This window comes from Phacochoerus africanus, chromosome 9 (genome assembly GCF_016906955.1).
Source record: "Phacochoerus africanus isolate WHEZ1 chromosome 9, ROS_Pafr_v1, whole genome shotgun sequence".
NCBI classification, from domain to species: Eukaryota; Metazoa; Chordata; class Mammalia; order Artiodactyla; family Suidae; genus Phacochoerus; species Phacochoerus africanus.
Window position 1 is genome coordinate 125,975,306 of NC_062552.1, and position 24,277 is coordinate 125,999,582.

Consider the following 24,277-nt stretch of genomic DNA (forward strand, 5'->3'; position numbering starts at 1 on the left):
CACACACACCTGAATTTAAACATGCTTTACCCCCCACCCCCCGTGCTTGCCATCCGACAAAACTGAACTGCCACTAACCTTCAACTTATGAAAGGCCGTATCTATGAAGCACAAGAACCTGGGTGGTCCTGTGCCTTGCCAACGGTCTAGGAAACCTGGAGAGATTATATGAACAACACAAAAGAGACTTTAAGGCAAAGCGTGTTGTTAGAGACAAAGGGACAATTCCTAAGGATACCGATGGAAGGGTCAGTTCATCAGGAAGACGAGCAATTAATTCTAAAGGGGCGCGGCTGGTACCAGCTTCAAGACGCTCGACGCAGAACCTGACAAGTGGGGTTGGAGACGCTGACGGCCTCACGCTCTTGCTAGGACAGCCGGGGAGTGAGCGCTGGAGGAGGGAAAAGGGGATCGGGGCACCCACGGATGCCCAGAGGGCACGCGCTGGGAACTGCCCCCCACACGGCCACCTCGAAGCGCTTCCGCCAAGACCCCACTGCCGTGGCTTCTGGGTACAGAGGCTGCAGGCTGCACCCCACTCCTGCCACCGAGGCTGGATGCCCACTGGAGGCACGGCCACCTGGGCCCTGACACCTTAGGGGCAGGACCATGCAGCACCTGGCTGTTCCTGTCGCCCACCTCTGGTCCATTTCCTGAGCGCATCGCCTGAGCCTGCGGTGACCGGTAAGTCTGGAGCCCCCTCCTCTCGATGGCAGTCGCATGTAGATGACAATTCTGCGGCCAGCAGGTGCCCCAGGCCAGGTTAACTCCAGGGCCCGTGAGAGGGAGGACCTCCTGCCAGGTCTGATGACACCTGTCAGGACAGGGGTCCTCTCCAGGCCTCTCAGTGCTGGGGGGCTTGGGAGGAAAGACCCCCGCTTTCAGGGGAATGCAGCCTGGATGGGCAGAAGCCCCCTGGATCTTCAAGGTGGGTCCGGGTCGGGGGTGGGGCTTGGAGGGAGCAGCAGGTGTGTGCCCCACACTCAGGTCTACGAGGCCAGGGCCGCCTGGGCCGCTTCAGGCGCAGTGGGGACTCCGGGTCCAGGGGAAGGAGTCGCCAGGATGGGGGCTGTCAGGCTTCACCCCCAGACCTGTGTCTGGGTCTGGAAGGGTCCCCCCGACCCGGTTGGCCCAGGTAGTGGTGGGTCAGCCCAGGGCCCCTCTGCCCAGCATGGTTCAGCAGAGGTGCCTGTCCCCCCGGGGATTGAGTGGCTTTGGGGCCACGTTCCCAGGGCGCCCTGCCAGGTTTGGGGAGCAGAGTCCCCAGGAAGCCATTGTGGTGGCTCGCAGGGAGGTGGCACAGGGATTCCAGGAGAAGTCTGGGGGCAAGTCCCTCAGTCCATTCCACTGCGGTGGCACCCCTGGATGCTGAGGCGAAGGGCCACTGGTGAAACCTGAGCCGCCCCCTTGCCCCACCTGTGCCCGTCCTGTTTGGCCATCCGCATTTGCAGCCTATGTGCTGGGTGTGCAGAGCATAGCTCATGAGTGTGGTCGGGTCCCTGGGGAGGCGGGCACTGCACATGGGTAGGGGGCTGCTCTGGACGCTGTCCTCCCACCTGGACCTCTCCTGGGAGAGCCAGTGGGGGGTAAGCCCCCCAGGAGTCAGGGCAGTTTGCACTTCCCACAAAAGGAGGACACCCTGCGGAGGGAGCGGGCTCTTCAGCCAATTCTGCGGTGGAAGAAGCCCGGGAGGCCGGCCCAGGGCCTCCCCTGCCGGGAGCGGCAGTGGCCAGGGCCAGGGCCGAGCAGAGGAGATGGGGAGAGGGCGGGGGTCGCAGGAGGCTGTCTGGGCCGCTGTGGGGATGCAGGTTCCCTCCCACCAGTGAAGTGGGTGCCCACTGGCCATCAGGGCGCCCTGTGCACCAGGCGAGGGGTGGCCAGTGACAGGAGTCTGGGACACCGCCCATCGCTCGCCCCCTGCCCCATACAGCTGCTTCCCGACAGCAGCCAAGCGTCCGGGTGCCTGGAGGGGAGAGCCGGCCAGGTCTCCTCGGAATTCCTTCCAAGGAAGCTGGGGGAGAGCTGTTGGCTTGGCCGGCGCTGCCAGGCCTCCTGGGCAGAAAGGCCCACGCGGCCGCAGGGGCAACAGTGTGCCCAGTGTTGGGGACATGGCTCGGATCGTCAGTGTCAGCAAACGAGACGTGTACACGGGGAGCTCTCGACTAGGCTCTTTCCTGCTGCAGAAGGGCCCGGGCTTCGAAGAGAAGACCCTCCCTATTGATTCCCGACGCAGGTGGTGTCCCTGTCCCCTTCCCATGGGTCAGGTCAGGGCGCACAGCTTTCTCGGTTGGCTCATTTGCAACGAATTGTTACTGGGAGAAGAGGGAAAGCAGATGGGGTCGCAGTAGGGCGTTGCAGCCGAAACCCGAGCAAAATGGAGTCACCAAGGTTTCCTTTGATGGAAGGGACGTTATGATACTTCCCACAGCAGGACCAAGGTGAGCCAGCTCTGTCACCTGTCCTGCGGGCCAGCAGGATGCCTCCAGGGAGGGGGCAGGGCCCTCAGGGAAGATCTGTGGGCAGGGGGTGCCAGCTCTCTTGCCCCTCCCCTCCATCCTGTCTCTCCCTCCACGCCCCACCAGGGGCTGGTGCAGGGGGATGCCCACACCTGCTGGCTGCAGCGTGGGGACTGTGGGCAGCGGAGTGGGTGCAAGAGCTTCCTGTCTGGCAGGCTGTGATTGGCACGTGGATGCCCATGCATGTGGTGCCCATGGTGGGCGCTCAATGGCTTCTTCTTGGGGACAGGGTTGTGCTGTGGTCACGCTCTCAAACCTCTGATCAGATTTCGAGTCATCAGCTTCTCAAGGGCGCTCATGCCCCAAACCCGCACCTCCGGGCCATGTGCATGGGGCAGCCAGGGCCCCGGCCACCCACTGGCACCCGCTCCCCGGTGTGGCCCCGCGTGCTCTGACCCAGGCCTGGGAGCCAGCAGCTCACACGAACAAAAAGGAAGCTGGCCGCCATCCCGAGCCCTTTGGCCACACTGGGAGCTGTCATGAGCTGTGATATTTTGAAAACATGAGCTGGATGTCAGAGATTGTGGGCCAGCCCTCTGCCCCGACGTCTGGCGCCCTGGCTGCTGTATTTTGGTGAACAAACCATTTTAGCCTACAGGAGATGTCGCTTCCAAGAAATTCTGGATTGAAAAATCACCCGGCAGCAGCTAATTCTTATCAGCTGTTAGGGACGCAGGGTGGGGCTGAGGGCCAGAGCTGGTGGCCCAGCCTCTGTCCCCTCTGTGCTGAGGCCTGAGGTGCCCGTGGCCCTCCGCGTGGCGCAGCTCGCGGCCACCGGCCCCGCCCTGGAAACCTCGCCCTCAGAGGGCCAGGGCCTCTCACGCCTGAGCTGGGTGCCAGGCTCGGCCACCCGCACTCCGTGGCACCCCCTCATTCCTGTCACCCTCCGAGGGTGGATTCAAGGTCCCTGAATGCAGGTGAGGAGGCTGTGCCCTGAGAGTTTAGGGACACCCCCGTTGCGCAGGGACCGGGACCCCAGCTCTGGCTCCAAAGTCCAGAGCACTGCTTTGGTCTGCAGGGCCTGTGGTTGGCCCTCCAGCTGGTGCGGCCTGTCCCTTCGCTGCCTGGGGCCTGCTCCCCAGGTCCCCAAGGCTGGCTGGATCCGCCCCCTCCTCACCCCCCTGCAGCTCAGCTCCAGTACCTGGACTCCCACTGTCCAGACAGCAGCCACAACTGGAAGGTAACCCCCTCCAGAGGTGGGGGCTCCCTGCCCACCGCCCTGGGGCTTATTCCTGTCCCGCCACCTGCCCGGCAGCCAGGTGGAGTGGGTTCAGGGGCAAGGCCCCAGCTATTCTTAGTGCCTCAGGCTCCAAGGCTGCTGTAAACACAGTGCTCCAGGCTCTCTTGGCCCCAGAGACCTCCTCTCCTGGCGGCAGCGTAGCCAGGACTGTGGCTGTCACGTGTCCCCGCAAGGCCTGGAGGAGAATCTGAAATGTCCCGCAGAATTCTCCTCCTCCTGCCGAGAAAGTCGCCCTGAGTCCCTCAGCTCCCTGATTCAGCAGTTTCTCCCCGGAGCCAGGCGTCAGGACTAGGCCACAGCTCGGGGCCGCGAGTGCCACCAGCCCTAACCTGGGCTAAGCGGGGCTCTGCGGTCCCACTGCCACCTGCACCGGCCCCAGCTTAAGCCGTCGCCACAGGCTTGTGCTGAGGCCCCTTCGCCTCTGCCCCTTACTTGCCTGTTGGTGTGTCGCCGTTGCGGGGGATGACTCAGGCGACAAGCCCTAGTGCGGATCCCGGGGCTGGACGCGGGGGTGGCGGGGACCCATGTGCGGCCTCTCATCAGTGCCGGCCCCAAAGCCCCCGCAGCGCCTATGCGGGAGGGACCCCATCCCTGTTCTTCCCTTTCCCGCTGGTCGACGGACAGCTGACCGCTCTGCAGGCTGCTTACCGGCCCAGCCGTCGCTTTGGGGGCTAATGGTTCTGTTTGTTTTCCCAGAGCAGGTGGGGGCAGGGCCTTCTCCCGGTCCTTTGTCCCGCACTGAGCACACCAGGCAGAATCTTCTGGCTCTTGCTTGAATTAGCCAGGAAACAGCAGGGGGCATGGTTGGAGAGGTGTGAGTATTTGTGGCTGTGCAGGCCCAGAATCAACAAGTAATAATCAGTAAATCAGCAAAAATTACACCAACAATCCACAAATAATAATACCCCAGGAATCCACAAGTACTGGGAGCGAGGTTGGGCATTGCAGCCTTTCTCCGCTTTCGGCCCCTCTGCGGTCACAGCCCAGGCGGCGCCGGCTCGGCTCCCAAACCCCCCAAGGTGGTCGTGGGGTCTCCTGTTCCCTCGCCAGTGGGGGAGTCGGGGCTCAGAGAGGTCCCAGGGCCTGTCAAGTGCCCAGGAAGCAGAGGGCGAGCAGGACCGTAGGTGCAAAGCAGACCATCTGAGCAGATCCTGGGAGGCTGGGAGGAGCCTGGCCGGAGCCGCTGCGGGCAGTGACGGAGCTGGTCACCCCTGCGGGCTCCTGGGGTTCAGTCTGCGGGTCCCCCTGAGAAAGTGTGTATCATACGCTTGCAACGGCCGATCAGCACGAGGGGAGGCCAGGTATTTGTCCAGTGATTCCTGACCCAGGATGTAGGGGCCCCCCCCAGGGGTGATAACGCTCCAGCACCTTCCACTGGGAGGGGAAGACGGCTCAGCTGGGGTGGGGCTGACTCAGGACCTAGCCTTGTCCAGCCCTGTCCACGGCGGCTGCACAGAAACTGGGCCAGGGACACCCAGACAGCGTGTCAGCCCGGGGCCTTGGAGCCTGGCTCAGGTGCATGCTTCAGCCCACGTGGCCTCGGAAAAGAACGGGGTGATGCAGACAAGGAGGGCTGCTCCTACAGACACCCCGAGGTTAAAGTTCACCAAAGCCCTTCGCTTTCCAGTGGCAGCAACACACTCCGGGACCCGCAGAGTGGGCTCGGCAGGGAGCCGCCTGCCCGGGGCTCGGTGACCCCCAGGCTGGGTCTCCCATGACCAGGAACAAGGCAGTGGCCACACAGTGACCTGCACAGACCACGGGCCGCCCAGCGCAGCTCCATCAGGGCCCAGATGAGGTGGGGACCGGGCCTGGGGCTCAGGGCTCAGATGGGGCCCTCCGGTACAATTAGTGGGACCCCAGGAGCAGGTCACAGGGCTGTCAGCCTGAGAAGGCAGACAGGCCCGTCTGAGAGGGTCTGCCCTGAGGCCGGGTGAACTGGCTGGTCATGAGCCTAGAACTGGGCTCCCTGGCGGGGTCGCCTGTTACGGGAGGCAGGAGGCCCAGGCTCCACAGCTGCACTCAGATGTCAGCTCCGCCACTCAGGAGCTGTGTGACCCTGGGCTGTGTGACCCGCTCTGGGCCCCATTGTCCTCATCTCTAAGGCAGAGATAATGGAACCTTCCACAGGGCAGCGTGAGGGTCAACTCAGAGAGCTGGGCAGTGCGTCATCGGAGGGGCTTATTATTCCTTAAGATTTTCCTTTTTTCTATTATAGTTCATTTACAATGTTCTGTCAGTTTCTGCTGTCCAGCAAAGTAACCAAGTCATGCACACACACACACACACTCTTTTTCTCACATGATCCTCCATCCTGCTCCATCACAAGTGACTAGATAGAGTTCCCTGTGCTAGACAGCAGGATCTCAGTGCTTATCCACTCCAAATGCAATAGGTTGCATCTGCTAACCCCAAACTCCCACCCTCCCACTCCCTCCCCCTTGGCAACCACAAGTCTGTTCTCCAAGTCTGTGAGTTTGTTTCTTTTCCGTAGGTAGGTTCATCTGTGCCATATATTAGATTCTATATGGAAGCGATATCATATGGTATTTATTTTTCTCTTTCCGACTTACTTCACTTAGTACTAGAGTCTCTAGTTCTATCCATGTTGCTGCAAATGGCATTCTTTTGTCCTTTTTAATGGCTCAGTAGTATTCCATTGTGTATATATACCACATCTTCTTAATCCATTCACCTGTTGATGGACATTGAGGTTGCTTCCATGTCTTGGCCATTGTGAATGAACATAGGGGTTCATGTGTGTATATATAATTTTTTTTTTTTTTTTGCTTTTTAAGGCCTCATCCATGGCATATGGAAGTTCCCAGGCTAAGGGTCCAATTGGAGCTACAGCTGTCAGCCTCTACCACAGCCATAGCAATGCAGGATCCAAGCTGCATCTGCAACCTACACCGAAGCTCACGGCAGATCCTTAATCCACTGAGCAAGGCCAGGGATCGAACCTGCATCCTCATGGATACTAGTCAGATTCTTTTCCGCTGTGCCACAACAGGAACTCTGCATGTGTCTTTTTCAATGAAAGTTTTGTCCTGTCCTGATATATGCCCTGGAGTGGGGTTGCTGGGGCATATGGTAGTTCTACAGTTAATTTTCTGAGGTACCCACCCAATGTTTTCCACATTATTTGTACCAGTCTATACGCCCGTTAATAGTGAAGGAGGGTTCCCTTTCCTCCACACCCTCTCCAGCACTTCCTCTTTTTTTTTTGAGGCTTTATTTATTTAGTAATGATTTTTATGTTTTCCATTATTGCTGGTTGTGTTCTGTCAATTTTCTACTGTGCAGCGAGGTGGCCCAGTCACACACACACGTGTACATTCTTTCTTCTCCCATTGTCCTCCATCCTGCTCCATCAGAATTGACTGGATAGAGTTCCCAGTGCCCTGCAGCAGCCTTTGCTAGTCGTTGACTTGTGCATGATGGCCATTCTGACCCTGTGAGGTGGTACCTCGTTGTCGTTTTGATTTGCATGTCTCTAATAATTAGTGACGTTGAGCACTTTTCCATGTGTTTGTTGGCCATCTGTGTGTCTTCTTTGGAGAAATGTATATTCGGGTCTTCTGCCCATTTTTCAGTTGGGTTGTTGGGTTTTTTGCTGTTGAGTTGTACAAGTCGTTTGTCTATTTTAGAGATTAAGCCCTTGTCAGTTGCATCATTTGAAACTATTTCTCCCATTCCGTGGGTTGTCTTTTTTTTTCTTTCTTTTTTTTTGTGGTTTCCTTTGCTGTGCAGAAGCTTCTAAGTTTGATTAAGTCCCGCTGGTTTATTTTTGTTTTTATTTCTGTTGCCTTGGGAGACTGACCTAAGAAAACACTTGTACCGGTTGATGTCAGAGAATGTTCTGCCTGTGTTCTCCTCTAGGAGTTTGATGGTGTCTTATGTTCAAGTCTTGTAGTCATTATTATTTTTTTTAGCGCTGCACCTGCAGCATATTGAAGTTCCCAGGATAGGGGTCGAATTGGAGCCAGGGCTGCCTCGCTACACCGCAACTCACGGCAATGCTGGCTCCTTAGTCCACTGAGCAAGGCCAGGAGTCGAACCCATGTCCTCACGGGTACTAGTCAGATGTGTTACTGCTGAACCACGACAGCAGCTCCGGGCTTATTACTAGCCATGCTGACCGGACAGACTGCTCTTCCTTTCGGATGCACCGTATGGTTTCTCTTCCGGCCCGCATGCAGGGGCCGTGGTCACCCGGCTCCTGTGTCCCTCCTGGTCGCTCACCACTCTCCCCTCCTCCTTCCCCACGAGGGCTGGAATCTTGGGAAGGGTCAGCTGGGCTGAGGCTGAGGCTACAACCTAGGGCCACCCATTCCTTGTCCAGAGGTGGGGACAGGTGGCAGAGGGGTTGGGGTGCCCCAAGGGGCTGGTGGGGTTGGGGCGGGGCTGAGCACCCAGTTCCCCCCCCAAGACACGGTGACCATTCCTTCAGCCCAGAGCCAACACAGGAAAACATGAGTATTCATGGTTTTTCTCCCAATTCAAAGTGAAAATAACTTTACTGCGACCCACAGGAAAAATCATACAGGCAGACCTTAGAAGTACTATGGGTTTGGTTCCCAGTGCATATAAAATTTATATTTACAGATGCGGCTCGGATCCTGCGTTGCTGTGGCTGTGGTGTAGGCTGGCAGCTGTAGCTCCGATTGGACCCCTAGCCTGGGAACCTCCATATGCCGCGGGTACGGCCCTAAAAAGCAAAAAATAAATAAATAAATAAATAAAATAACAATTTAGGTTTACCCTGTACGGTAGGTATAGTTACCATGAGGGCGCAGTAGCATTGAGCCTACAAAAAAAAAGTACTACCTTAACTGAAAACTACTTTATTGCTAAACCGTGCTGGCGTCTGAACCGTTCGCAGGTCACAGGCGTGCATATCCAGGATCACTGGTCACACGTCACCAGAGCCAATCCCAATGAAAGGGATTGTGAGAATTAGCAAAATGCGACACAGGGACACAAGCGAACAGATGCTGCTGGAGAAATGGCGCCGACAGACACGCCGGAGGCAGGGTCACCACAAAATCTTCCATTTGGGAAAAACGCAGTATTTGCAAAGTGCAACCAAACAAGGAGTGTCTGTCCTCATGTCAAAGGCCTCTAGATTATTTCCCGGAAAAACCGGCCCACCTGCCTCGGCCCGGGATGTCCCGATAACCCGGTGCCTGGTGGGCCCTGAGCTGCTCCCTGGGGCCGAGCCGTCCACAGCCGAGGGTCTGAGGTCACGAGTGGACCCCAAGGCCCCCTGGGGACCCTCTGGAGCGGATACCCGATCCCCACACCCAGACAGATTCCCCCCCTCGGGCCCCTCGCTCTGGGCAGAGCCGTCTGCTCCCTGCCCTCCGTGCCAACCAGGGCCCAGGCCTCCTCTCTGCCTCTGCCCCCCAGGGGTCCTCCCCAGGCCCCCGTCTGCCCCTGTCCGGGCTCTGCCTCTTCCTCCCCGCCTCCTGGTCCTGCCCTGAGGCTGCCCGCTCCAGCCCGGCCCTGCCTCCTGACTTCCCCAGGGGCTCAGGGCTCGCCCGCCTGCTGCCTGAGGCCGGGGCGGTTCCGGGCCCTGCAGTCCAGAGAACCGGTCTGGGTCTTGTGCGCCGTCTTCTGGGACATCCCATCTGGGAGTGCAGCCCTCGTGGCCCCAGGCCCCTGTGAGAAAGACCCTGCTCCATCTAATGGGAAGGGATCCAACACACCGAACTGCTAGACCACGGCCGTGTCCTGGAGTGGGTATAGGATGTCGCAGTGAAAAGGCATCTTCTTAGACCCCGGACTTCATGTGGGCACAGCCTGTGCTGCCTCACGGGGCTGCCCTGGGCAGCACTTTGCCGTCCTCACCCTGCTCTTCCTCCGAAGCAGCTAATGCAGGTGTTTATTTACTTATCTATGTATTTATTTTTTTTTTTTAGGGCCGCACCTGCGGCATCTGGAGGTTCCCAGGCTAAGGGTTGAATTGGAGCTACAGCCGCCAGCCTACACCACAGCCACAGCAACACGGGATCTGAGCCACGCATGTGATCTACACCACAGCTCATGGCAACACCGGATCCTTAATCCACAGAGCAAGGCCAGGGATCGAACCCATGTCTTTATGGATACTAGTCAGGCTTGTTTCTGCTGCGCCACAACAGGAACTCCTCACAGTGTGATTTGGGTCATGTCAGAGTCCTGGTGGGGCTCCTTCTGGGTCCCCGTTACCCTCACAGAACCTCCAGACTCCAGCCCCAGTCCCCAGGCCCTGTCCCCTGTGGGGTTCTCAGGACGCCCCCTCCTCTAGGCTCAGCTACCGCTCACCTCAGAAAAGCCTTCTGGGGCCCTGGACCTTCCTGGGGGCTCTCTCTCTGTCCATGGGTGGTTTTACATCCAGTCGCGGGGTAGCTTAGTTAAGTCCCCTGGGTTAAGTGCCACAGGGGCACGTGTGCTGCTGGCCTGACCCCCAAAGGCCCTGGGGGGAAATGACTGAATGACTCCGACACGCTGGGCCTGGAAACTCACTTTCTCCTCTTTCCAGGACCTGTCCCGCAGGTGACCCTTCTCCCCGTCCTTGACTGTGCCCATCTCAGCGGGGGGCCCCACCAGCCATCCAGCCACCCAGGCCCCATCCTGAGCGTCACCTGGCTCACTCCCCACTCCACCCCCCCACCAGCTCCCAGCCCACTGCCCAGTGATTCCGCCTCTACCACCTCCCCAAACCAGAGCCTTCTTGGTATGTCACATGCTGCTTCCCCAGCTCAGGCCTGCAGAGTGCGCCCCAGAACCTACCGCCTTCCCACCAGTCCACCCTCCATTCTGGCCACCCAGGAATCTCTGCAGGATGCACGTCCACGTCCACCTGACCAGGTCCCTCCCCATCTGTGGCTCCTCTGGGCCCGCAGGATAAACCCCAGCCTCCTTGGCCTTCCGCGCTTTTGCTCCCTGACCTGGCCCAGGGCCCTGCCAGCCTTTCCCTCTGCTGTGCCCTCTGCCTGAGCAGCCTGTGCCACCTGACCCCGCCCAGGCATCCCCTCCACCGGGGAGACCCTGCAGCGGCGACTCCAATCCCCAAGCCCTGGGTCCACACCTGTGCTGACCACACTGTGTGGACACTGGCTATTTCCCCACTAAAGTGAAGCCCTTTGAGGGTAAGGACCACGTTTTATTCACACTCACACGTGCCCCCCGGCGGCAGACACAGCCCCCGGCCTTCTTTAATTATCACTCAGGTGTTGGACCTGCTCTGTGTGTTCTGGAGCAGAGTGACACGTGGGCGGTGGCTTCTGAAGGACTGAATTGAGTGGCCTTGGGGTGCTCGGAGGTCCCAGGCCCGCAGGCTGTGCACAGAAGCGGCAGCCCCTGATTTACCAGAACAGGACTCAGCAGGGCACCGCCAGCCCCGGGCGTTCGGGTCTGGGTCCTCCGAGCTCTGGCTCTCGGAAATGATGAGCTCATCGCCACACAGAGAGGCTGAATTCCGCATCCTGAGTACAGATAAAATTGCATTCTCAGAATATATATAAATCCTTATTTTAGGACTGGCCAATTGGTGTCAACACCGGACGTCAGCATGATTTTTCTGGGCCTGTCTGTATATCTTTAGGACACTGGTATATTGGGAAGGTCAGTAGCTTGGCCGGCGTCATCATCAACACCACTGGCCCGAGAGAAGGAGAGAGTGGATTTAGAAAGCCCAGGACTTTAAGCCAATTCCTCTGGTGACACAGCACACAGAAGGGGGCTGATGGCCTGGAAAGTCACTCTGGGACACCCCAGAGCCAAACATGCCTTTTCATTTATTTCGCTAGGTGGATTTTAGTTTTAATTATTTAAGAGAATACTTCATGAGGTATTTTCAAAGAGAAATGTGAGATCTTAATAATCTAAGCTCTCATTAGAGCCCTCAGCTATTAAATCCTTATATCTCTCTGCGGGAAGCCGGGCAGGGAGGCTGGGTTTGGAGGGCCATGGACTTGAGGCAGGACTGAGTAGGCAGTGGGGGCTTGGAAGTGTTAGGAGGCCCATTTTCCCATCTGGGGTTTCAAGTTCAAGGGTGAGGGCTGCTCCCTGGGTGCAACTGTGGGCGGGACCAGTTCCGACAATGACAACTGATGACAGGGAACTGAGGCGGGGTGGGCCAGCTGCCAGAACCCAGGAGGCTGCCTGTGGAGGTCCCCCTCCCAGTGAGCTGCCCTCTCCGCCCCTCCCCAAATCAGGACGTTTCAGTGCCTTGGGGGAGAGGCGGAGTTTGGGTTCTTGTAACTACCCCAAATGAAGCAATGCCTGTCCACTGGCTGCAGGCCTCACTGAGGCCTCAGTTCTGCTCCCCTGATTCGCTCCTCCCTCCTGAAGCTGCTCGGACTCCTGGACCCCAAGGGAGGCTCAGGGCCCCGAGGACTCACCAGGCCTCTGGCCACCATGCTGCTTCCTGCTGAGAAGGAAGGACTGGCGAGGGCCTTGTGGGTGGATGTCCTTCCCTTTGGGTCCCTTGTCCTCACCTCAAAGGCTCCAGGCCCCAAGCTCTACCTCTCCCCCCATGCCCACAGCTCCCCTTGAGTCTCCCTGGGATGTGGGCCAGGAGCCTCAGACTGCACACGACCGAGCTGGTCACAGCCCTTCCCCCCACCCCCTCCCCGTATCTCTTGCCCGGGCGCCGGGGCCAGAGCCCTTGGAGCCTCAGCATCCACATGCCTTCTCCCTCACCCAATGGCCAGTTGGTCACCAAATCCTGCCAGTGACAGAGCCTAAGCCCACCACAGATCAATCCTAACCTCCCACCTGCCAGCTGGAGGCCTGGCCTCTGCTCAGACCCTCAGCATCAATGTCCTCAGGCCTGGTGGTCACAACCACTGGCCACCTGCCCATGGCTGCCTTGGTCCACACTCTGCCTGGAGTTCCCTTCCCAAAATGGATCCGAGCATCCTGTCACTCCTCTCAGTGACCTTTGCCTGGAGCCCACGAACAGGACTGACGGCGATGACGACCCCTGGGGGTCCCTGTTGCCCTCCTGTGTCTCTCTGCCCCAGCCCATCTGGGTTCACTGCCTGAAGACCCCTCCAATCCTCTTGAGCCTGGACGGTCCCAGCTGGTCTTGAGAAGCAGCTTAACCACTGCTGCCTCCGTGGAGCCTAAGGAACCCAACTCATGTCATAGAGTAAACAAAGGGGTGAATGAATGGATTCTTCTCTAGAAGAGGGTGAAGCAGCCTTTTGTTCCTCCCGTCACCTGCCACCATCATCTCGGAATCACAGTACATCTGCAATAGGAAAGAGGTGGAACTCCTCTGGGCCTCTTCATCGACAGGGAGGAACTGAGGCCAAGATGGAACTGGCCTCAGCCTCCAGACTTCCAGGACAGGCCAGAGAGTGCAAGTCTGCAGTCTCCCCCAGCGCCCCCGAGCTGCAGGTGGGAGCAAACAAATCCGGAAGAGCTCACAGGAGCCTTCTGCCTGGCAGCTCCTCTCCGAGGGGCGGGAGAGGGAGAAGGTCAGGGGTACCTCTGAGAAGAGTCCCAGCGCCACCGTGTCGGTGGACTGACATCCTCTCTTGTTCAGTGTCAAAGATACACAAAGAAAACTTCAAGTGCATGGCAAAGTTCCCACGGAAGCAAGGCATCCTTTTTCTTTTCTAGTACAGGTCGTAGAGCCCAGCACACGCTTCAGTCTTAGAAGCAGAAACGTACGCTGTGCCCGCAGGCACTGCCGAGAAGGGCGTGTGTTTCCAGGAAAAGACAACTCAGCTGCTTAGAAAACTATTTGGAAAATCTGCCTACCTGCCACCCCTCTTTTGACATCAGACACCCTAGACCCGCGAACCCCCCTCATCATTACAGAATCGGGTCCTCTGCACCCTGCCCATTATCAGCTAGGACACTTTCAGCTGCAAGTAACAGAAACCTGATCCAGCTGGATTAAATAGTAAGGAAAGCAGGTGAGCCTCCCCAGGAAGGGCAGCTCTAGGCTGACCAGTTCGCTCCCTCAGTGGCACGTCGAAGGGCCATTCGCTCACACTTCTGCTCTGCCCTGCCCTGCTCAGGTGAGGCGGCACGGGTTGCAACCGCGTATGCCTCAGAGGTAAACTCTGATTGGCTAAGCCAGCGGTTCTCCTCGCCGATGACTGGCTTATAGAGGGCATGTGACCCTATCCTAGCCAATGAGGTTTGGGGGGCTGGCTACTGAGGAATGCTGGGAGAGGTTTCTTGAGCCATAAAAGAAAAAAAAAAAGACAAAAGGAGGCTGTTTTTGGTCTTATTGGCTAGGATTGGGTCACATGCCCTGTGCAGAGCCAGTCATTGGCTAGGAGAAGCATTGGCTTTAGCCAATCAGAGTTTACCTCTGAGGCACTGGGCAGTGGACCCGAGGATGAAAATGGGCTCTAGCAGCGAGGAAGGGTCCTCGGCCGTTGGCTGCGGCTTTGGAAGAACCAGGCCCCTTGCTGTTCTTCCAAAGTCTGTTACAAGCGCCACTTCCACCTGGAGGCAAAACCCTCAGAGGTTGCTTTGCTCTGCTCTGCCAGGGTTTGGGTCAGTCTGGGGGTCCCTGTGGGAGGAAAAGGCCATTTCCTAGAACTTTCTAGAAACTGAAAGGAGGCGTCTCCACGAGGGCCAACCCGTGAGTGTTGCCCAAGGCCGCCTCGCCTAAAAGCTGCTCTCCAGGCACAGCTCCCAGAGTCGCTGAGTTAACCCTCAGGGCAGCTGGTGAGTGGGGGAGCCGGGATTCCAGTCCAGAGCTCACGCTGTCCCCCGCACCCGTCCAGCGAAGTCCTTTTTAAAAATCGAGTGTAATTTGAACGGCATGAAATCTGCGCTTTTGAAGTGTACGATTCCGTGGTGGTTGGTATATTCGCAAGGTTGTGCAACCATCACCACAATCAATTTTAGAACAAGAGCATTACCCCAAAGAGAAACCACTCGCCCCTTAGTGGTCTCCCCGTTTCCCTCCCTCCCAGGCCACTACTGGTTTACTTTCTGACTCTCTAGGCATGCGAAGCTGGGCATTTTCTACACCGGAATCATGCAGTATGCAGGCTTTGTGTCTGGCATCTTCCACTTCACGTCACGATCTCACAGTTGACCCATGTGTAGCAAGTGTCAGGGTTTCGTTGCTCTTACTGCCAAGCAGCAGCCCATGGCGTGGACACACCGGGCTGTTTACCTGGTCCTGGGTTGCGGGGCCTCGGGTTGTTTCCTGCTTTTGGCCACTGTGAGGAAGGCTGCTGGGAACAGTCGTGTGCAGGTTTTCGTGGGGATGGACGTTTTCATTCCTCTAGGGTAGATACCCAGGAGTGGCATTGCTGGTGAAAGAACTTTTTAGGAGGTGAAAGCACCTGTGTATTTAAAAGTAAGAGTGTCAGCAGCGCCGGAGTGGGAGTGAGGAAGGTATGGTCCCGCTGTGCTGTCTGGCGGCTCTGGGACCTTGGGTGGATCTCACGAAAGGGTTGGGGAGTGAATGCTCCCCTCCCTGCCTTGAGGGGGTAGCTGCAGGCCCAGCTCCTCCCTGACACTGTGCTGGGGAGTGATGGCGGTGCCCAGCCACAGAGGGCATAGAAGGGTGTGGGCCTCTACCCTGGCTTTGGCTCCCTGACCAGGCCCTTTGCTCCCAGAGACAGGAAGACCCTGCTCTCCTGCTGTAATCAGCACCAAGTTTCCATTTGCACTTGAATGTCTACACTGCTTTCCTCTGTGGTTCCCACTTAGACTGACAAGTAAGGGTTAGCTAATTGCAACAAGACAGCCACGCAAAGCTCTGCCAGAAATTTAATTGTATTTACTAAATAGCTAATAAATATTTACTACAAACCCCATTGCTCCATAAAATTGAAGACCGAACCTTGGGCAGGCTTTCTGGGCGGTGAGGCAGGCCTGGGGGGAGAGAGGGAGGCAGGCTGGGAAGGGGAGGTGGAGGGTTGGGTCTGTCTCCTTGTTTCAGCGTAGCCGTGGTCCTGCTTCAGGTTCTCTGTAATGAGATCTGATCGCTCACCAGCGCCTTTGATCTGAGGATGATCATTTTATCCAGAAAGCGAGCTCTTACAAGAGTTCATTTCACTTGCAATTCCAAAGCAGTTTTCTTTGATTATGCATGGAAAGCTTACAGAATTTTCCACCGAAATGATTTTTTTTTGGTCTTTTTGATATTTCTTGGGCCGCTCCCGCGGCATATGGAGGTTCCCAGGCTGGGGGTCCAATCGGAACTGTAGCCACCGGCCTACACCAGAGCCATAGCAACGAGGGATCCGAGCCGCATCTGCGACCTACACCCCAGCTCACAGCAACGCCGGATCGTTAACCCACTGAGCAAGGGCAGGGATCGAACCCTCAACCTCATGGTTCTTAGTCAGATTCGTTAACCACTGCGCCATGACGGGAACTCCAGAAATGATTTTTGAATTAACTGAAAACTTAGCAGTTTCCTAGTTTTGGAATTGTAGATTTTTCACCTCCCCTTCTTGGTCTCGTAAGTCCATGGCTGGGTCATTTTAAATCTGAAATTTGCCATAGGCTGAGTCCTCGAAGAAAGATATATACCCTTGACATTTAAAAAAAATTAATGGAAAATCACTAAATCCCTTCAAATGCTACATTGAAATGTAGTTATAGCTCTTCCCTCATGCCCAGTGAGAATTTAATCATAGCAAAATCTTCATGTTTAATATAGAAATCTTCATTCAAAAGACCCAAAAAAGTTTTGCAAGGGGCAGCTTGGCATTTCCCAAACCTGCCGCGTAGCTCCTGGATCCAGGGAGATTGGAAGCTGTAGCAGCTGGAGAGATGACGCTGACTTTTACCCAGATCCAAAGTTTGGGGCCCCAGAGGTCGGAGACCCAAGGGCAAAAAGTGTGGGCTGGGAGAGTATTGCTCTGGGAACGCTGCAAGGGCTGGTTCCTAGTTGCTCCCAGGACCCGCAGGAGCCCCAGAGCTTGTAACTGGACCATAGGTCTCATTTGGGTGGGGGCTCTGGCTGTTTGGAGAACCGTCTTGGCTGATAGCTCTTCAGGTCGGTGTGAGCTGCATGCAGGGGGGTCGGAGGGTCAGAGGGCCTCTTTTTCTCCATCCATGCAATGATAGCAGGTTGGCAGGCTCTTAGGGCGATTAGGTTTCTGTAGTGGACACTACTGGTGCCTGTATTAGTAGCTCTGACGAGTAACAAACCACCCAGAGACTTTGTGACTTAAAATAGCTAGCATTTAAAGGCCTTGGATTCTGTGAGCTGGCACTTCAGGCTGGGCTCAGCAGCGTGGTTCTGTTTGTCCCACTTGGGCTCAGTCACGTGGCTCAGCTGAGGCTGGGTGATTCAGGATGGCCTGATAGGTATTTTTTTTCTTTATATGGCTCCATATGGAAGTTCCTGGACTAGGGGTCGAATGGGAGCTGCAGCTGCCAGTCTACACCACAGCAACACTAGAGCCAAGCCACATCTGTGACCTACAGTGAAGCTTGCGGCCATGCTGGATCTCTAACCCACTAAGAAAGGCCAGAGATCAAACCTGCAGCCTCACAGACACTATGTCGGGCTCTTAACCCACTGAGCCACAGTGGGAACTCCTGATGTGTGTATCTGCAAGGTGAAAGCTGCTGACTGGAACGCCTTGGTTCTCATCTGCGTGGCCCTTTTGGGAGTTAGCGTGAGTGTTCCCCTGGTCTCAGGGTTCCAGTACCCAAGCACTCCACACGTGTCATGTGTGCTAATGTTCCAGTGGCCAAAGCACATGACATGGCCCAGCCCAGCCTTTAGGAGTGGGGAAGAGACTCCTCTTGGAAAGAGTCATGAAGTCGGGAGGGAAAGGGGGTGTGTGCAGGGAACGGCGGGCTTTGCGGCCCCTCTGCAATTGACCAGGGAGCCCCCATGCTACCTTTGCAGGGCTTGGGACAGCCATCCAGTCCCAGCTGCCACGTGTGTCAGCCACTGACCGAGCTGCCTTCTTCTCCAGAGCATGGCCCCAGCTAATGAGTGCCACGCACCCCAGTTCACATGCTTCCCTCCGCAGCCAATGAGTACGGAGGCTGCCCCCTTTTTCTTCAGGACAGGGCAACGGTGGTGTGGTTTGTGCTCCCTGAGCCGCATCCCCACTGGGCTCTTTCCCCTTCCCACCCTGCTCCCCTTCCTCCCAGGTTTTTGGTGAAAAGCAGACCCTCCACAGACCACAGGGCCCCCTCTACGAGCTGCGTCCAGGGAACTCAGCTGTGGAGGCTGTATTTTCCCAGGATGGCCCAGTGGTATTTCCGGCCCCACGTGTCTCTCTACAGTGTGCCCCGGACACTCTTCCCACTGAGAGGTGGGGTCTGTGTCCCCTCCCCTTCAACCTGGGCAGGCTGATGACTTGCTTGTAACCAACAGGGAGTGGAATAAGTGACACTCTGTGGCCTCCAGTGGAAGGCTGTCAAGGTGGTACAGATCCTGCCCTGTTTGCTCCTGAAGCCTCCAGCCTGACCGACGGCCCGGAGGCTACCTGGTTGTGAGGAGCCCAAACCAGCCCACGTGGCTGATGCCCGGCCAGCTCCATGCTGTCCTGGCTCTGCCATTATGTCACTGCACCTGGAGCAGAGACCCGACCCATCTAACCCTTTCCTGATTCCTGGCCTCAGAAACCTTGAGGGATAAGAAAATGATTGTTGTTGTCTAAGCCTCCAAGCTTTGGTCTCATTTTTTTTCTTTTTGGTTTTTAGGCCCACACCTATGGCAGGTGGAAGTTCCCAGGCTAGGGGTCGAATCAGAGCTACAGCTGCCAGCCTACACCACAGCCACAGCAACGCAGGATCTCAGCTGTATCTGCAATCTACACCACAATTCACAGCAACACCAGATCCTTAACCCACTGAGCGAGGCCAGGGATCTAACCCGCATCCTCGTGGATACTAGTCAGGTTCTTAACCCGCTGAGTTGCAGCGGGAACTCCTGGTCTAATTTTTTGTGCGCTGATCTTAGGCGGTGTCCATCCCCCTATAACCATGAGGAGCGCAGATAAGGAGAGGCTTCCCGAGGACGTGGGCTCCTGTGTCCAAACTGCTGGTCCTGCGTTCTCACTCCCTGCACAGGTTAATTCGGTGTGTGTGTGTGTCCTTTTGGTTCATTTGTCTTCCCACCCCCAGAGCCCCCGAGAGTGTCGGCTCTCGGTGCTGTCAGTGATATTAGCGAAGGTTCCTTGAGCTCAGGGCCCCAGACAGAGCCTCTTGTTCTCTAGCGGCCTGTTCTGTCCTCTCACCTCCTTTCTGCTAGAGGACTCAGGAGAGAAACTTCCAGAACAGTGGATGCCTCTGTGGTTGCCCTGTGGAGGGGACGGCAGTGGGCTTGGCTAAAGGTCTTCTCTACTGGAGACTCTGGACGTGCGCCCGTTTCCAAAGGAACCTAAAATTGTCCAGCCTTCCTCTCAGCCCTGTGTGGGCAGCTCTGCAGTCCTGGGGTGCAGTCCTGCAGGAGGACCCGGGAGAGGGGGGAAGGGCTGGGAGGGCTGGGTCCCGGGGTCAGAGCTTCTGAGGTTCGGATGCAGTTGGGGGGTGTTGGCATCCTTCCCAGCCCACAAAGGCTGCCCACTCTTCAGCCTCTGCTGAACTGCTGGAGCTGGGGACGCGCACTGGGGGAGAGTGACACCCTTCACCACCCAGGAGGCTGAGAAAGGCGCGTGGAGGACGATGGGGCAGGACTGGTGAGCGGCAGGGAGTGGCGGGCATGTGGGCGACAGAGGACAGAAGAACAGGGGAGGGCAGTGGGGACGGCCAAGGGCTGGCGGATGATAGGAAGCTGTGATGAGGGCTTGTGGGTGGCAGGGAATGGCTTGGGGTACGTTCCAGCATTTGGGGACGGATCCTAACCTCTGTGTGTACAGCTGAGCAATGCTATGGATCTGGCCTAATTACAGAGGGCTTTAGGGGTTGTATGTTTAAGTTGTCTTGTTTTTCTGGGCAAATGTCGGAGAGTCTATTGCACTATTAGGGTTTCTCTTGACAGGATGGTGACAGCTGGACCCTTGTCCAGGGGCAAAGACCTCGCAGCACGCAATTCTGAAAACAAACTCAGTGAGTTCATGGCCGCCTGCTTCCAGATCCATCCCAGGGGGTCAGGAAGCTTGGACAGAGTGAGGTTAAGGTGCAGGATGGGGACACTTTCAGAGACCATCACCAGCCGTAGCAGCGGGGCTCCCAGGCTGGGCAGCTTTGGGGGTTTACACAGGAAACAGGCCTGATCAGATCCCATTCCTCAGCTCAGCTCCGTGTCCAGCGAACCTCGTAAGCGGATGAATGAATATGCCAGAGAGAGACAGACGATGTTATTTTTTACTGATCTTGGAGCAAAATCAATCTTGTTTATCCTTAATGATGGTGGGAAAAAAGTAGAATCAGGGCTGTGGATAAACTGGGGAACTTTTCTTTAATCCTTTTCCAACTTTTGTTTCCTTTTGGGAAACAAGAGATGTCACACCCACCTGAGTGGAAGCATGCAAGGGGCATCCAAGTCCCATTTCCTCATCGCCCAGGCGACATCAGGCAGATCCACGCCTGTTCCCATTGTGTCCCCAGAGAGGACAGGGCCGGGGCCCTCTCTGGGAGGTGACCAGGCAGTGGCTGCCCAGAAAGGCCTTTCAGTTTCTGCATTTGGAGTTGCAGAATGAAACGCTCCATCAGAATGTAAAAGCCCCAGGCCAAAGTTAGTGTCCGATTTTGGTTCCTTAACCATCTGTGGGGAAATTTTTTGGTTTGCCTCATACTCAAAAAGAAACAGCAAGGGAGGAAAGGCCGTTTCCTGTCACAGAACCACTGGGGGTAGCCAGGCTGTCTTCATAGGCCTGAGGGCCTGCGTGCCCACCTTCCCCTGCAGGGCCTCGCCTCCGCTGGGCCTCACGGGTTGACCTCCCGAGAGCCCTGCCCAAGTGGCTTAAACTGGCTGGTGCCTCTTGTTATCCTCCAGAACGTCCCCTCGAGGTGTAGGAATGGGCCCAGGACGCCCAGGCCCAGGGCCCCAGGGTAAGCAGAGAGTCCAGGTGGGCATCCACGCCAGTCCTCGTCCCTTTAGTCCTGCCCTTAAGGCTCCATTTGGCAGCTCTGCCTCCCCTGCTTTAGAAAGGACAGTACAGCTGGTGTTGAGCAAACTCCTGTTAGACTGATAAAACACAGTTATTTAGGTAGTCTGCTAATCACAAGGAAAAGAATTATTTCCTCAAAGAAGCTCTAAAACTGTCACTTTAGGTATTGGCACATTCAATCCCCCCTGTGAAATGAGCTAATTTGGGTCCATGTTGAAAAACAGTAGAGGGAAATTCAAACTTGGTGGTTATGAAAAATCACCTACCTTGCAAATCTCTCACAGAAATTAACATCTTGGAACAATTGATTGGGTAGAAGTGCAGTGATAACCTGAATTTGTGACTCTGTGACCTTTTGTCCTTGCTACCCAGGACGGAGGAGATTTGGCAGTTACAGGGCTATTTAGATCCCCTTTGGGGATCCAGATTGGAAACTCCAAGTCCCAACTGTGGGGGGATGTTTTCCTTCACAGCAGCTCACCCCGGTGGCCTCACTTTACTTCTCGGTCCTGAAAATGCTCCAGAGTTTAGGAATTCTAGTTGTAGTTGACTTTTATTGTGTGTGTGTGTGTGTGTGTGTGTGTGTGTGTGTGTGTGCGCGCGCACGCGTGTTTAGCTGTGCCTGCGGCATATGGAAGCTCCCAGGCCAGGAACTGAACCTGCGCCACAGCAGTGACAATGCCAGATTCTTAACCCACTGCACCATCAGGAAACTCCCTGAAGTTGACTTTATTCATTGCTTGACTCAAGTGAACCAAAGTCAGAGCTGGTTTTCCTGGGAATTCCCCAGGACACACAATCCACAGGATTCTAGAGTGGATTCTTGATCGCCCTGGGGTGGACAGACGCCGGCCTTGGGTTTCTTCTGTGTCAACACTCCAGAGACCCCCGATCTCCAGCAGCCCTAGATCTATCCCCAATCCTCGTAGTAAGTGAAGGAATCGTGCTTGTCATGGGAAGGACCACTCAGGACACGGCCCTCAGATGTCCTTCCAGACAGATGACCACACCACAGACCTGCCTGGTGTGGGCTTCCCCGGCGGCCCAGCCCTGAGCCCTGCCCCAGGCCAGAGTCCCCTGCGGGGAGCTGCCCAGTGATGAACTAAAACTGGAGGCATATGAAGTGGACAGGAGAGATGTGGCTCGGGCAGGTGGTCCGCTCATTCATCCACTTATTCATGCCTGGATTCCCTTAGCCACAGGTTTTAAGGGCTGCCCAGAACTTTCCACAGGGAGAGGGTGAGGGAACTAGCCAAGTGGACCAGAGCTTCTGGCAGTGAAGTGGGCCAGTCCTCCACTCAGATCCTTCTGGAGGATGCATGCAAGGTGAGCCATACCATCATTTATTTGTTGAATATAACAAACCTCATTAATCCAGACTCTTACTAATTTTGAGTATTTCCCCCTGGAGTGGGTAGAAATACCAATTTTCACAGCACACAAAACAGATGTGTCAGCAGATGTGAGGAAAATAACTTAAAAAAAATTTTTTTTTTTTTAATTTAGGGCCGTACGCACGGCATACGGAGGTTCCCAGGCTAGGGGACTAATCAGAGCTACAGCTGACGGCCTACGCCACAGCCACAACAACAGGGGATCCGAACCACGTCTGTGACATACACCACAGCTCACGGCAACACCGGATCCTTAACCCACTGAGCGAGGCCAGGGATCAAACCCACAACCTCATGGTTCCTAGTCGGATTCGTTTCCGCTGCACCACGATGGGAACTCCGAGGAAAATAACTTCTAAACTACGTACAAACTCCACCTGAGTTGTGTCTCTATTAGGCTGGTGGCCTTTCAGATGCACCAGAATCCATAACAAGAAATGCATTTTACCTTAAGACAGACAAAGTTATGTATGCCCATGCAGAACTAAAACAAAAGGTTCTCAAAACTACACTGACCCTTCCTAGGTGTGAAGCATTTTGCTATTTCCTGTTTTATTTCTTTTGTTTGTTTTCTTTTTTATGGCTGCACCCCTAGTTCCTAAGCTAGGGGTCGAATAGGAGCTGCAGCTGCCAGCCTATGCCACAGCCTATGCCACACGGGATCCCATCTGCATTTTCAACCTACACCCGATTCTTAACCTCCTGAGCAAGGCTAGGGGTCCCACCTGCATCTTCGTGGAAACTAGTCAGGTTCTTAACCGGTTGAGCCATAATGGGAACGCTTCATTTTTTTTTTTAAAGATGCTGCTCACACTCACTCAACTGCTTTTATGACCAACTGATAGATTGCAAAGTGCAGTTTGAAAAACTGCATCCTAGGGAGTGGGGCTGGCCCCTCCTGATAGCTCATCTCATCCACAGTGGAGACCTGAGGACCAGTCCTTCAGAAAATACTTTTCAGGGAATCAATAACGAAGTGTACCATCAGTTTAATACCACGACGGGCTGGCACCCCTGACGATGTGATGAGAAAGCATTAGACTAGGTAACATCTCCCCAAATAGTGGGGCAGATGAGACTGTTACCTAGGGTAACTGACCATGAACACCTCAAGTTTCAAAGGTCCCTCCCACCCTGGGAAAGCTGGCTGGGACTTTTCTACACAATACTAGCAACAGCAGCAGAAACACAGCTTCATGCCTTTCTTCTGGGTATCATGGCACCTCGCAGGGACACGTTGGCCACATGGTCCCGCTGGCATCAGCTGCCTTCTCAAGGCCCCCTTGGGGTAGGCCAGGCCGTCGTATTTCCGCTCTGTGAAAGGGGAAACCCGGGGCCAGGGAGGTAAAGTGCCTGCCTAAGAGCATACAGCTAGTCATGAGTTGAGTTCTGCTTTTTCGATTCCTGGTCAAGACATCTCCTGCTTGAGCGAAATCCTCTGGGTCACCTTTCCTAGGAGACTCAGCACTAGGAGGTCTGGGGAGCTTGTCCTTGGCCTTGTTCTGATTTGGAGGTGACCCGCAGTGAGTCCCGGAATCGAACCTTTGATCTGGAATCCCCCCAACTGGCTGTGCCCAAAGAAGAGCAAGTAAAGCTTCGAGTTACCTGGGAAGAGCATTCCAGGCCGAGAGAACAGCGTGGCCCAAGGCCTGTGGGTGAGTCAGCCTGGGTCCACCGAGGGGCCCTGGAGGCCCACGTGGGTGGATCGGGTGAGCAAGGGGAGCCACGGAACCTGCGGTGACAACTGTGGCCCTTTGGTTCCTCCTAGGGACTCAGCCACTGAGCAGCTCCACCAAGGCTGCTCTGTGGAGACAGTGGTGCTGTGGCTGGAGCCTTGGCCACAGGCGTGCGCTGCGGGCTCTCACCCTCACCGGGCAGCAGATCCCGCACTCTGAGCATCTGTTGGGTCTAGACCACCACCCTGTGGGCCACCAGATCAAGGCCGATACCCCTTCCCTTGCTTTGGTTTCAAGGGTGGGAGGTACCTGATGGTTTCCTCGTGTTTGGTATTGTTTCTTTGGAAGATGCGGGCCACTGGGTCAGAGGGCTCCTCTCCCTTTTTAGTGCTCAGGGGGTGTGTGTGTCTGGTTGCTGGCCCACACCTGTGTGCCCATTTGCCAGTGCTGA

At 56.0% G+C, this 24,277-nt stretch overlaps 1 protein-coding gene across 1 annotated transcript in view; it reads left to right on the top strand.

Moving 5' to 3' along the window:
- The first annotated feature begins 23,535 nt into the window (after window positions 1-23,535).
- Window positions 23,536-24,277, top strand: part of TRAF3 (TNF receptor associated factor 3) — a 119,652-nt gene continuing 118,910 nt past the window's right edge. The window contains exon 1 of the mRNA XM_047796645.1: window positions 23,536-23,805. The gene's annotated coding sequence lies outside the window, so the exon portion shown is untranslated. The remainder of the gene's footprint in view (window positions 23,806-24,277) is intronic.